The following is a 13,636-nucleotide window of genomic DNA, read 5'->3' as shown; positions in this document are numbered from 1 at the left end:
ATAAAACAAATGGCTTAAAAGCAGTTGCAGGGTTGAAGAAGAATTTAAAAAGGCATTCTGGAAAAGGCAAGGTATCCAGGACATTTGAAATGGCACAAAAATATTTTGGCAGTCGTGATATCTGTGCTTTTCCTTACCCTACCACAAGTAGAGAATGGGACAGCACTTCGATGATAAAGTGTGAAAGAACTTGGTTTATAAATACAGTTGACACATGGCTCGTATTTAACTTCAGTTTTCAAGAGATTCTATTGGTGTGTGGCTCAGTGCAGGGTTTTAGTAATAAATCTGTAGCCTACCGACAAAACTCTGAAAAGTTTCTAATTAATTCTGATGCTGTAAGAATCAGACACATATATCTCTACCACATATCAAAAATGCAGTTATCTAAAATGCTCACGTATTTTCTGAAATTGTCACAGTGTAAAGAAGCCTACATACATAACCCGTGTCCATCCCTTTCCTAGTTCACTCCTTCTTATTTACATTTCGCTTAGTGAGCAAGCTTGGTGCCTTTGGACTTGGCATGTGGAAACTCAAATGTGATTGATCCTAGAAGACATTTGTTTGTGTGTATAAGAAAATGACTTTGGGAGTACACGAAAGGAGACATCTTGCACCTGTTATATCTAATTTTAAAGGCAAGTGGAAGAAAAATAACTTAGAATTCACAATGCTCATGTTGTGCCAACCCTCCTAGAATTTGCTTGAATAAAAGAGATTGGTCAAACTATGATAGGATAATAAACAAATAGTCAAAGATTATTTTACAGGCAGAATAAATAAACTGGATTAAGAAGAAAGGTACACATAAAAATAGTCATGCTTATAAACTTTCATGTGTGTATACTTTATTATTTTTCAGAATAAGATTTATACAATTGCTGCATATACAGAGAGGTTTTGACAACTCTTAGCTGGTCTTAAATATACAGCTGGAATAGTCCATTATATTTTTATTCTTAATAATGAGGTGCTATTTTTCATATCTTAATAAAATAGAAATGCCTCACCCATCCCTACAGCATTTCTTTATTGAATTTTTCTCCCTGGCACAATATTGTTACATTGAATATCACATGTGAATCAATAAGGATTGGCAGAGTAACATATAAAAATTTACTGCTTTTCAATAGTTGTCAGTGCAAATACATAATGCCAAATGTTAAAGCTGGTGAAACACCTAAGGAAATCTACCCATATCTTGTCTTTCACCATTTTTTAACTGACCAAATATATCAGCCAAGATGGAAATATTCATTTATGTGAGCAGATGTGTCAACTATAATTCCTTAGGAGAAGGAGGAGGAGGAAGAGGCAGAAGACGAGAACTCAAAGCAACGTATAAGCAGCTATTACTACTTACAAAATTACTACAGAGCTAAAAATATGAGTGGTGAGGTCAAATGGCCTAGCAGCCAAGTGTCACTCCATCCTGAGTTCAGCAAAAATGTATCGTGCACCCATATGTGGAAGACATCATAACAGTTGGTAATTATAATCAGTTCTTCAGTCTTTGGGCTATAATTCTTTTTTTAAGTGGGCAGCTTTCCCCACTGACCAGAGAGCCCAACAAGGGGCTCAATCCCTAGACCCTGGGATCATGACCTGAGCCAAAGGCAGATGCTTAACTGACTGAGCCACCCAGGCACCCATGAGCTGAAATTCACTTTTTAAGTAAAAAGTCATCCTTATCATTTTTAAGGAAAAGATATTTTGTATTCCATTCTTTGTCTTCTTTATTCCCTAGCCTTCAGGAAACTTCTACTTAGAGATCATAGCCTAACCCCTCAGCTAGAGTTTTGGGCTCTGTATAGCACTTTACTTTACATATTCACTCTTACATGATTCCTGAACCCTTATTTTTATTTTTAAGGTGCTCTTATATTGTACATTTTTTTGGTAAATTTCATTTTTTTTTTAATTAGAGGAAATTGTGAATACAGAGTCTTTTATTTGCCCCTTGTTCACTTTACTCAACAATTACTACATACCTAGAGTCAAACTCCTATAACCTAGTTAGGGTATCCCAAAGATGCCTTTGCTTACACATACTCTCCATCACACACATTAACTCTGAGACCATTTCTTTAAAAAGTCTGCCCAATTTTTCTCACACCAAAAAGAGTGGGAAGAAGAGAAAAACTGAATATGAAAGCAAAGAACAGAATCTGTTTACGATCCTTAAAGAGAAGCTGCGTTGAAGGGAGACTATCAAGAGTTCTGCCCTAGCTTCCCACTTCTGTGGCTCCAAAGTCTCTGTGGAAAGACCACAACGTAGGGAACACCATGAGGCCTCTCTTCCCACTGGTCCCCAACTGAAGAGAGGGGAGTGTGTTTTTTTCAGGTCCCCAGAATTAGGGAAGCGAATGGGAGGAACACAAGACAAGACCATGGCACTGTTTTGAGCCCTGAATTAATGCTAATCCATTTAATTCTTGTTAACACCCTGTGAGATATAAACTAAGCCAAATTGTCTTTTGATTCTTCTGCTATAGAACTTTCTGAACTTTCTCCCTTTATCTCTTTTGCCTCAAGTCATCAAACTGTTTCCAGATGCCCAGAAGCTCCTTGCCTGGTGTGTCCAGGAATCATCTCACTGTCACTTCACCCATTACAGAATGGATTATGTTCCCAAATCACCTCTTTTTCTCTGTTTCCATCCCTTCTCAAAACTCTCACTAAATATGACCCAAGATAAATAATGTTTGATCCACTAGTTTCCTCAATGATCAGCTCTTTAGACTGTCTTGAAAAAGCATTATCAGAGCTTCTGGACATGACCTGCTGGAAAAGTCATGAGGCAAGTTAATGGGGGTCCCTGAATTATAGAGAACTAGTCCTGGAACATTAGCTCCTACTGCCACTCCAGTCTCTCCTGGGACAAAGCCCAGCACTGTTGCTTCAATGAGTATTGAGCTGTGAGCCACGAAGCCACCTTGGTCCCTATGAAACCAGCCCTGAACCTGCCCTCTGTGAGTTTGGAAGGATTTTGTCCAACAGAAATATTATGCAAGTCACAAATGCAAATACCATAGGTCATTTTAAAGTTTCTAGTAGTCACATTTAAAAAGTAGAAACACAGGTACATTCATTTTCTAGGGCTGCCATGACAAAATATTTATAGACTAGGTGTCTTAAACAACAGAAACTTATTTTCTCAGAGTCCAGAGGCTGGATGTACAAAACCCAAGTGCTAGCAGGGTTGGTTCCTCCTGAGGTGTTGCTCCTTGACTTGCAGACAGCTGCTTTCTCACTGTGGCCTTTTCTCGGTGCATATGTTTTTTGTTGTTGTTGTTGTTGTTTTCTTTTGTTTCCATACTAAATCTCCAAGTACTTCATTTTAATTCAAAGTAGCCACTTTCCATGTATTCTGCAGCCACATGCAGCTGGCTACCAGAGGAGACAGCATAGGGGTAGCAGGACCCAAATATTATTCCAGATGACCCCTCTTTAAGCTGCAATCCAAAGCTTATCTCTATCTAATCAGGCTTCATAGCTTCTCACCCAGAGAAAAATGACCTTGGTACAATACACTGTCAAAAGAAAGAGTGAATTTTCCCAGGATACCTATCAAATCTTCATGTTCATCCTAACACCAGCCTTCGGTACTTCCTGTGTCTCTTGACCAAACTATTCCTCTTTGCTACAAGGTGACCCAACGCTTTTTATCTGAATAGAGGCACCTTCAGAACTGTACATTGAACTGTGACCCTTGAGGTGATCACAGAGCTTTGAGCAAAGTGATGATACAGAATTCTCTACAAAACCATGTTCATGATTGTCATCCTGGTGAGCTGATCTTCCGAGGCAGTTTAGGACCTACAACAAGGTCCTATTTATGACCGATGTGCCAAAGCTGCACTACCAATTTGCTGGTCTGCACCTATGTAGTATTTATTATTTTCACACATAATATCTGTTATGGAATATTTAAAGGGTTGGACTCTTTTTGTGTGTGTGGCATGCATCTAGAAGACTGTATTGAGAGGAGTTGAGGGCTGAAATCTGCTAACTTTGTGTAGCAGGAATCAGATCAGGAAAGGTAGGAAGTAAGACCCACTTAAGAGACTCTTTCAGTGTTCTGGGCAAAAAGAATGAAGACATCAACCACAACCAAAAAGACTATGATTCAGTGACTGATCAGATCTGGGGGATAAAGCTAAGAAAAAAGTCAAGATGATTTGTGATTTTAAAAGAAAATGACTGTGAGCAGTTCACAAGGTCTTTTCTGTCTTTGCATCAAGATTCCCTAAGCAGTCTGTCTCCTTCAAATATCACCTCTATACAGACAATTCCCAAAGCTGTATTTCCTACCCAAACCTTCTGAGCTCCTCTGACACATTTCTAGCTGCCTGCTGGAGAATGCTTCTAGGAATTTTTGTGATAAGATCCAAAGGGGCACATGCACCCGAATGTTTATAGCAGCAATGTCCACAATAGCCAAACTATGGAAAGAACCTAGATGTCCATCCACAGATGAATGGATCAAGAAGATGTGGTATATATACACAATGGAATACTATGCAGCCATCAAAAGAAATGAAATCTTGCCATTTGCGACAACATGGATGGAACTAGAGCGTATCATGCTTAGCGAAATAAGTCAAGCAGAGAAAGACAACTATCGTATGATCTCCCTGATATGAGGAAGTGGTGATGCAACATGGGGGCTTAAGTGGCTATGAGAAGAATAAATGAAACAAGATGGGATTGGGAGGGAGACAAACCATAAGTGACTCTTAATCTCACAAAACAAACTGAGGGTTGCTGGGGGGAGGGGGTTTGGGAGAAGGGGGTGGGATTATGGACATTGGGGAGGGTATGTGCTTTGGTGAGTGCTGTGAAGTGTGTAAACCTGGTGATTCACAGAACTGTACCCCTGGGGATAAAAATATATGTTTATAAAAAATAAAAAAATAAATAAAATAAAATAAAATAAAATAAAATAAAATAAAATAAAATAAAATTTACTTGTAAACATTAGAATGTGTCTCCTACCTCTGATAACAAACCTGAGTTTCCTTCTGGCTTCTCCAATTTTCTTAATATATTTTCCATTGTCCCCATGACTTATTCTTGGGACCTCAAAGTGAGTTTCACTCTGAATATTCCATACCAAATTCTAACCAGTCTTTTCCCCCCCCTAATTTTTCTTGACTTTCTATTTCTTTTTACATTCTCACTGCCACCAACCTAATTTTTTTCTTCATTACTTTGTTATAGGCTAGTCTACTAACCTACAGCTTGTCCTGTTGTTCATCTCCTCCCCAATTTATGCTACATAAAACTGCCATTTAACCTTTCTTAAGTCAGAGTTATGAATCACTGACTCTCTTCTCAATAGCTGTTCGTGGCTATCCTCTGCCTACTTAATATATATGCTTCATATTCCCTATTTGGCTTTTGAGTTCAGGACTAACCTGTCCCCCAAACTCCCTGCCATCCTTATCCTATATCATCCTCTTACACAAACTACAGCTTTCCTGAATTAGTACTCATATCTCACTATTATCTTTAAAAATTTACTAAATTTTCCCAGTCTCAGCCTTTTTCTCACATAGTACTCACTGCCTGGAATAAACTACATCATCTTTTGTCATCGACTCAAGTTTCAGCTTAAATGCCCTCTCCATGATGCTTTTCAGAATCTATCAGCAAGAAATAATCATTTCTTGATTTATTCAACCCAAAACACCTACCTTTTTTTTTCTTTGAATTTCTATTATATGCTAGAAATCAGTGAATCAAAGGTGAATGAACCACAGACCCTGTGTCAAAACCTCAAAATTTATTTGTAGGAACAAAAGCATAATCACCACCAATTATTTGTTATTTCAACAAGTATTTATTAAGTATCAGTCATCTGCCAAGGACACTATTTTAGGCTTTGAGGATATAGCAGTAAAAAAGATAGTCAAGATGACTACTCTCAAAGAGCTTACACTCCAGTTGGAAGGGCAACATTAAAAATGTATCAATAAGAACATAACTGAGAGTGATTACCTTTATGCCAATAATAATTATACTAGGGCAATATGCTAGAAAGTGAGTGCATGACTGACTGGATAGGAAGGAAGGACCTGAAACATGAACAACAAAGAGGCAGCCCCCTGAAGCTTGGGGGAATGGCATTCTAGGGAACAGTTACTATAAAGACCATAGAGCCTGAACTTGCTTGGCACATTTGAAGAACTGAAAAGATTGCAGTCTATCAGGTAGAGGACTGCTGTAGAAAATGTGGATTATGATATAGCAAAAAGGGACTCATAGATACAAGGTTCTTATAGTAATCCTGGCAAATAGCTGATGAGAGCTTAGAATAGAGAGACACAGACATAGTGAGAAATGGACAAATTCAAAGATGAGTGTGAAGGTAGTCCAAGAGAATTCCTGATGAATTAGATTTGTAGAATGACAAAAAAAATATATTGAACTTTGATAATGCAATGGAACTAGAACAAACCTGAGGTTAGACTTGAATGTTTAGCAAAGAGGGATAAATCCCTGTGTGTGTGCACATGCGCAAACACGTGTGTGTTTTAAGGAAGGTAGTGTTGTAGAAGAGTTCACCTGCCAATATTACCTCCTTCAAAGTCCACTGAAGAATCTAAGTTTGCATCATCTCTCCTGATAAAGACAAAGGCAGAAAATCTAAGCAATATTTTTCTATTCCTCCAACACACAACACCCAGAATACCACTTTATGCATAATGGCAAGCCACTGAACTTTTGGATGAATACATTAATAAACCAATATAAGCTTAAATATGAAAAGAATGATGGTGACCAAGATAAAGGGGATCAAGAGTACTCTTACCATGATGAGCACTGAGTAAGGTATGGAATTGTTGAAACACTATATTGTATGTAGGAAACATAACACAGTATGCTGTATTCCAGTAAACAAACAAACAAACAAACAAAGATGTGTGATGGTGGTATCACCAAAAGAAAAAAAGGAATGAAGACATCAACCTGTTCTGGGAAAAGAAAGGTACGGGAAGTTGTCAGTTTAGTAGTAACGGTGCAATGTTTAAGAGGCAATAGTTCTATTAAATCTCATTGCAGGATAATAGGGAAGTATAGAAATTTACTGCCATCTTTTTCAGGCTTACAACTTGGTGATTTTTGGTAGTTAGGTCTGATTAGAACCATCAGTTACATATTTATGAATATTAATCTAGGTCTTAACAATGATAATAAGAACATCTTTTCTACACTAACCAGGGTGAATGGGCCCCTCTTGGGCATCCCATTGAATCCTAACACAGTTCTGTGAGATGGCTATTTGTACTACCTTTTTACAGATGAGGAACTTGAGCCACAGAAAGGTTAAGTACTTTTCCCAAGGCCACACAGCTTAAAGTCGAAGAAATAGGATCCAGACTCATTTTTAAACAGTTGGTGACTTTATGGATTTTTCACAGCACACTCCGCATTCCTTGTTATTCTATGTATTTCTAACACAGGTCATTTATAAGTAAATTCACTATTTTTTAAGATAGACACCGTGAAACCAAATTATAATTCGTTATGGAATCTCTTCATGGTATTTCTTAAATTTAAGTTCACCTCAATCCCATTTTCAATTGTACATATTTAAATTACATAAGCTATAAACTCACTCTACAGTTTCATTTCTGTGAAAGATTAGCATTTGCCATGCTGGTTAGTGGTACCCGGTATATGATAATGGGTTGGCATTTCTCCTGTCACCCATCAATACATGAACACCTCTGAGTGACACTAAAACAGTGAGCACCCTTCTCTCAGATGTACAGATACTGTGTCCAAAAGCAAAAGGACCCCCAGAATAATTGATTTCTGGTAAACAAACACTGGAGATTTTTAAACGTTATTTTTGCCTGCATTTTCGTGGGTCATTTTAATCAAATTTCAAAACGGACCTCTATCTTCTAATAAAGGAATTTTTGCCCTTGTTTCAAGAAAATTGGGAATCTTGGTACTTAGGAGGGAATGAGGCCTATTACATATCTCTATAATTCTAATCAACAACGTAGGAGAGGGAAATAATAGCCCAGTTGAGCAGGCTACATAGAGTAAGCTGAAAGCTGATGAGGCTTATTGCTTTTAAATGCCGACCCCATTTATAATGAACATTCAGGGGGTGGGGGGAGGGCCAAACTCCCCTTGCAAACAACTGTGGCAGAGCAGTCCCCTCTTGTTATTCGAGATACAGAGATTTTTAAATGAGGCATTCAGTCTTATGGGGAATCAAATGATTGAGAGAAATGTCTGGAGTGGGTATCGACAGGCATCTTGGGAAGGAATGTCCTTACGCCCACATGGACAAGAAGCTACTCCATTTCAAATACCAGGAAGAAGAGCAATTGACAACCTTTCTGGCAGACACTTAAGCCTACCTTACCCTCTTTATTAGGGCGAGCTTTGAAGAAGAAGAGATCAGGAGCATCCCTGGGCTGGTGCAAACCTCGTCAGATATGTTCAGGAGGGCCCTTGCCCATTTCCCCCACGTTAGGTCCCCCCTGATACCCCACTCCTTTCCCTGGCCCATTGCCAGGAAAGCCTACCAGCTGGAAGGACAAGGTGTTAGGTTCTGATACCACTTGCCAAGCTTGATTGCTCTGCAGCGTCACTGCGGTTAGGCTGGTATTCATTTCCTCATCAAAGAGGAATTCTGATGCTTTACACCATAATTTGTATAATTAATCTTCTGAGCTTTTTTGAAACTGCATTTTTGCTGTTGCTACTGTTGTTAATAAATGCCACAGCGCTATCAATCCACGTTTAGTACCAAGAGGAAATCACAATGCACATGAAGGTGGAAATGCAGACCTAGTTCCACTGAAGGTGTCACTAATGAATGATGGGCAAAATGCTGCCATCTTTTGGTTATTGACAAGAGTGAATGGGGGTGGAGAAGTGGGAGTGGAGAATAGAGTTTGCTATTTTAAATGCAAATTCCCCGGGTTGCTGAGACCTTATAAAATCGCTCAGAGGAATGTTCTTTAGAATTTCCAGGATCTTCCTTTTTTCCTTATACCAGTTTCCATTGCTTCGTAGATTATGCAACAAAGGGTTTGTTCCTCTAGCTGCAAGGATTTCTCTGTGGAGCCCAGTAAGTAGAAGTGGATGCAACAATACAGCACAGGGCTTGTTAGCTCTAGTAAAGAACAAGTGGAATCCGGCTGATGTAAACAGTCACTTCACCATGACTGTGGTTCACTCTTCCTGTCTCAGAACTACTTGAGAGCACCTTGCATTATGTTGCATTAAAATCGCGTTTCCCAGGGTAATGAATTATGTACCATTTGTACTCCAGCCTCTTTTGAGCACTCAGCTCTAAATGTTTGCATCAGTGCCAGCGAGTGTAAGGTGATCTCATTAGGGCAAGAGAGGTGGAATATATATTAGTAGACACAGTATAATTCCCCAATAGCTTAATGTCAATCTATGATTAAAATGCAACTACACCTGCCATTTCTTGGGAAAACCACAGAACTACAATTTCATCATACTGTCCAAAGAAAAAAATGATCCCCAAGAGCTGATCTGGCCCAGTCAACATCATGCCACAAGGCCAGCACTCCTGGCAAACGTAGCTGCCGCCAGGTAGGAAGTGACCGACATCCTCTCAGGTGGCGGCAACTCTGCCACCACACGTCTGCCCAGTCAACTGGACCTTTGTCCTCCTTCAGCGGCTAGTTCTGAGGAACCAACGGTTCATCTCTTGCATTTTCGGAAACTGTTATGGCAGGCGTTTCCCAATTGGATGTCCTCTACTCGTAGTCACTCTTGAAACGTTTATTAATTCGTGGTCTCTGTCATCTCTTAAAGAATTTAAAGGACCTTAAAATACTCTATACTTTTTCCCATTTTTTAGAAGAAACTGGGCTGGGCTGTCAGAATTCATGCCTTCCAGAATCTAACAGTGAGGTCTTCCTCTACTGTATGCTTTGATTTGATAGGGAAATTTGCTATTAAATACATGGAATCCTAAGTTTTCATATCTCAAATGTACAAACTGGATTGTATATTATTCTGTGAGAGGAGGTATCTTCAAGACAACCATTTAAGCCATTTTGGGGATACCGTATGCATCTGTTTCATTCCTCCAAAAGGATCAGAGTAGTGTTCATCCTAAACATTCATAATCTTACAGCAAGAGGAGGTGTTTTATTTTTGACCTACAAGCTACCTGTAATACATATGTACGTATATATGTCTGTGGGCCTATATTATAGAGACATACCTAAAATTACATATCTAGTGAGGTTTTTAAATGATGCTATTGAAAGTGGCTTAGTCAGTAAGCTGCCAGTTTGAAGTGAATTTGTGTTTTGATACCACCACCAAAGAATTCCTTCTTTGAATGTACATGTTTGCCTTGGATGATGTCAGAGCAAATGTATGAGAATGCTTGTTTCTGTACCTTTCTGCTTCTTCAAACATTGTCTTGAAAGAGTGTGATTGGTGACAATGAAAGAACAAGAATTTTGTAAGCGTTTCACACCTCTTCTTTTTGAGCCTTTCAGTCGAATGGTAAACTAAACACGTAGCAAAAATAAAAATCCCGCACAAAATCAAAAAAGGAGATATTCAAGATAAATATACCTGAATACGAGCAAATCCCAATCAAAAAGTCATGTGCCAAGGTGAGCTCATTTCAGGGCAGCTTTTTCTCTCCCCTTCCTATATCTAATCCCATGCATCTGTTCATTCATTTGCCCCCCTCTTTACTATGATATGGTTCCTTTAGGTTGCTTGGCAACCATTATAATGCTGCTGCACATGCGTGCTAGATAATAAATCCTATCTTGCTTTATTTTTCTCCTTCTTTAAAACAAGGAATTACAAAACATGATATTTCCCTCTTTTCTAATGAACAAAAAACATCTGTGAAAATTTCAAAAGCCCATAAAATGCCTGCAAGGATGCAGATAAGTAATTACAATTCTTGACAAAGTGTAACTGATCATTGCCTAATGTGTCTACGTGCAGTTATTATTTGCGATGGCCTCCTCTTTTAAATATGTGTACATTAATGCACATATGTCGATATATGTTCATGTGGAGCTATCAAGAGAAAGGGACAGAAAGAGAAGAAAGTGACAGCTGCTATGTCCCAAACAAAGAAAATGAAGGAAATTCCTAGAAATAATCTTGTTTTATATATTTTCTTTTTTAAGCAGTGGATGCAATAGTTAGAAGACAAGACCTGGTCTAAATCTATCCACTTTTTTCTATAAGAAATCAGACAAAGCTTATGGCCTTCTCCTTCCCCTCTTTGGCAAATCCGAGTGTCCTGCTGCTTTCATTTGTTTTTGATCTGCCTCATTAAAAGACTATTGATGGCTTTAACTATTGTCCTTGTTTAGGTGCTGATTTACAAGCACTAATATCTGACTGTGCAAGATTAATGGGAGTCCAGGCAGTTTACGATTATCCTGAGGTCCCTGACCACACATGTAGGGGTTTGGGTAGGGGTCATGCACTCCTATGAAAAACTCCAAAGCAGGCTTAAACCTGGGAACGTTTTAATAGGATTGAATCTGTAATAGGATTTGGCAGCTTGGCCGAAACTGGATGGTGTGGCTTGTTTGGGATTTCTTTCTTTTCTCCTTTTTCATTTATTTATTTTTTATTGTAGAGTCATTATTATCTTGGAATAAAGGGTAATATTTTATGTGGAGGTCCAAATATTGTTACTATAGTTTAAAGGAATCCTTGGGTGGGGCGGGGGGCGGGAGGAGCTGCTCAATATAGAATATTAAGAGAAAAGGCTGCTGGGGTATGAATTGCTGTTTCTAGTATGTAGTAAATTAGAAGGTAAAAAATAAAAGATAGGGAGAGAATAAAATGTCTGTTGTGAATGGCTGTGTATTTTTAGCTAAAAATTCTTTAAGGAGTCTAAAAGGCATTGGCAACGTAGGGCTATTTATAAAAGAGGATACTTCTCCCAGGCAGGCACAGCACTGCCCTTCCTGGCACCACGTTCTGCTGAAAAGCACAGCGCCCTGAAGCTGAAATCTCTCTTAGTCAAACAACAAGGGCGCTCTGAGTGACAGCGGTACTGTGGTGCATTCGATTTTTGAATAATACTGCAAACACGAATAAAATTCAAAGTAAAGATACCAGACTCTCGATAATATCCCAAATGGAATTCTATCAATATTTCAGTTCCCATTTGAAATCAGGCACCAGGGACAGTGAGCTTTGTCAACACCATCTTCTACGTCAATTCACTTGATTATAGTGTCTAAATTCAGGAACAGTGGTGGTAAAATTATTTAACCTCTTGGACTCTGGTCATTTGAACATTATAAGGAGACTGCCACTTGAAGATGCCCTCATTAATTTTGGTGGACCAGAAATGGAAAGGCAAGATATACAGCTCCTGGCCCAGAGGGTCACACAAGTGCCCTTCTACGGGACCTAACCTGTAAATCTCGAAGCACAAAAGAAGTTACGGTGGCTATAAGACCTCATAAAAAGGTAATAGGAAAATAAATTACAGATTTTGTTTTGGATGGCTTTACAAGTCAGGTTGTAGCAGAACTTTTAGGAAATCTAAACTTTAACTAAAAATCCAGAGCGTATTTATGACTTCAAAGAAATTCACTTTCACACCCAAATATGTAGCTCAGCCAAATCATTGTACTGTATTATTTGCTGTCATTCTGCTTCAGAAAGTCTCACATTTTTCAAACAGAACTATAAAGATGAAATGAACATATTATTTCAAACCATGTTCTTTCACAGAATCATTTTACTCTTTGTATATTTTTATTTCCAAAAACTGTTTTTCAAAATCCATTTTTTGTAGAGTTATTGTAACAACAATCCTTCAGCTCAAAGATCTGAGGGATTATTATTAGTAGTAGTTATTATTATTATTATTTCTAAGTACATAATACATCCTCCCTATAATATCTACATCCGTAAATACTATAAAATAAAGCATTTACTATAGTGGTGGCTATTTTCTCATTATATGGAGGGTGGTAAGTTATCCAAGTCCCCCTTTCATGAATGAAGCAATTTAGAGTGATGGTTTTAGGGTCCGTACAGCAGGAACATTGTAAGACCCACATGAGTGTCAATAAACAAGAGTCTCTTGGACACAACACTTTGACCACTGGTCAGAGCTGAGATGATCCCAACACCTCCTTCGGAAAAATCCACAGGAGAGCTGACAACCACTATACGTGTAGTGGGTATACATCTCTTGGAGTTTTGAAAAAATACTCCTTTCCTAATGCTCTCCAAATCAGTTGCCAAACCTAGATCCAGTTATCATGGTCACTGAGTTTTACTATTTAAGACCAAAATCTAACAATAATCTTCATTATTCATATTCCATAAGAGAAGAAAAATCTATTACTTAATCTAATGACCTGGTATTTTCTTCTTTCAGTCCAAACTGTATCGAAACACTACTTGACTCATCACTTGCACGTTCCCATAAAGCAAGTATGTTCGAAGAATCACGATCTTCTATCTTGCAGACCAAGAAACTAATGACAAGGTCTAAAGTGGATTGGCAAGGGCCGGTAAAATGGCCTTCTACTTAAGAATTCTACCTGAGTTCAGCTCAGAACTGTTTCGAACTTTTAACTTTGCAATGCCCTGGAAATGAGTAACAAAGCTA

Source organism: Mustela nivalis, assembly GCF_964662115.1.
Source record: "Mustela nivalis genome assembly, chromosome: 5".
NCBI lineage: Eukaryota > Metazoa > Chordata > Mammalia > Carnivora > Mustelidae > Mustela > Mustela nivalis.
This window is presented reverse-complemented; position numbering follows the sequence as displayed.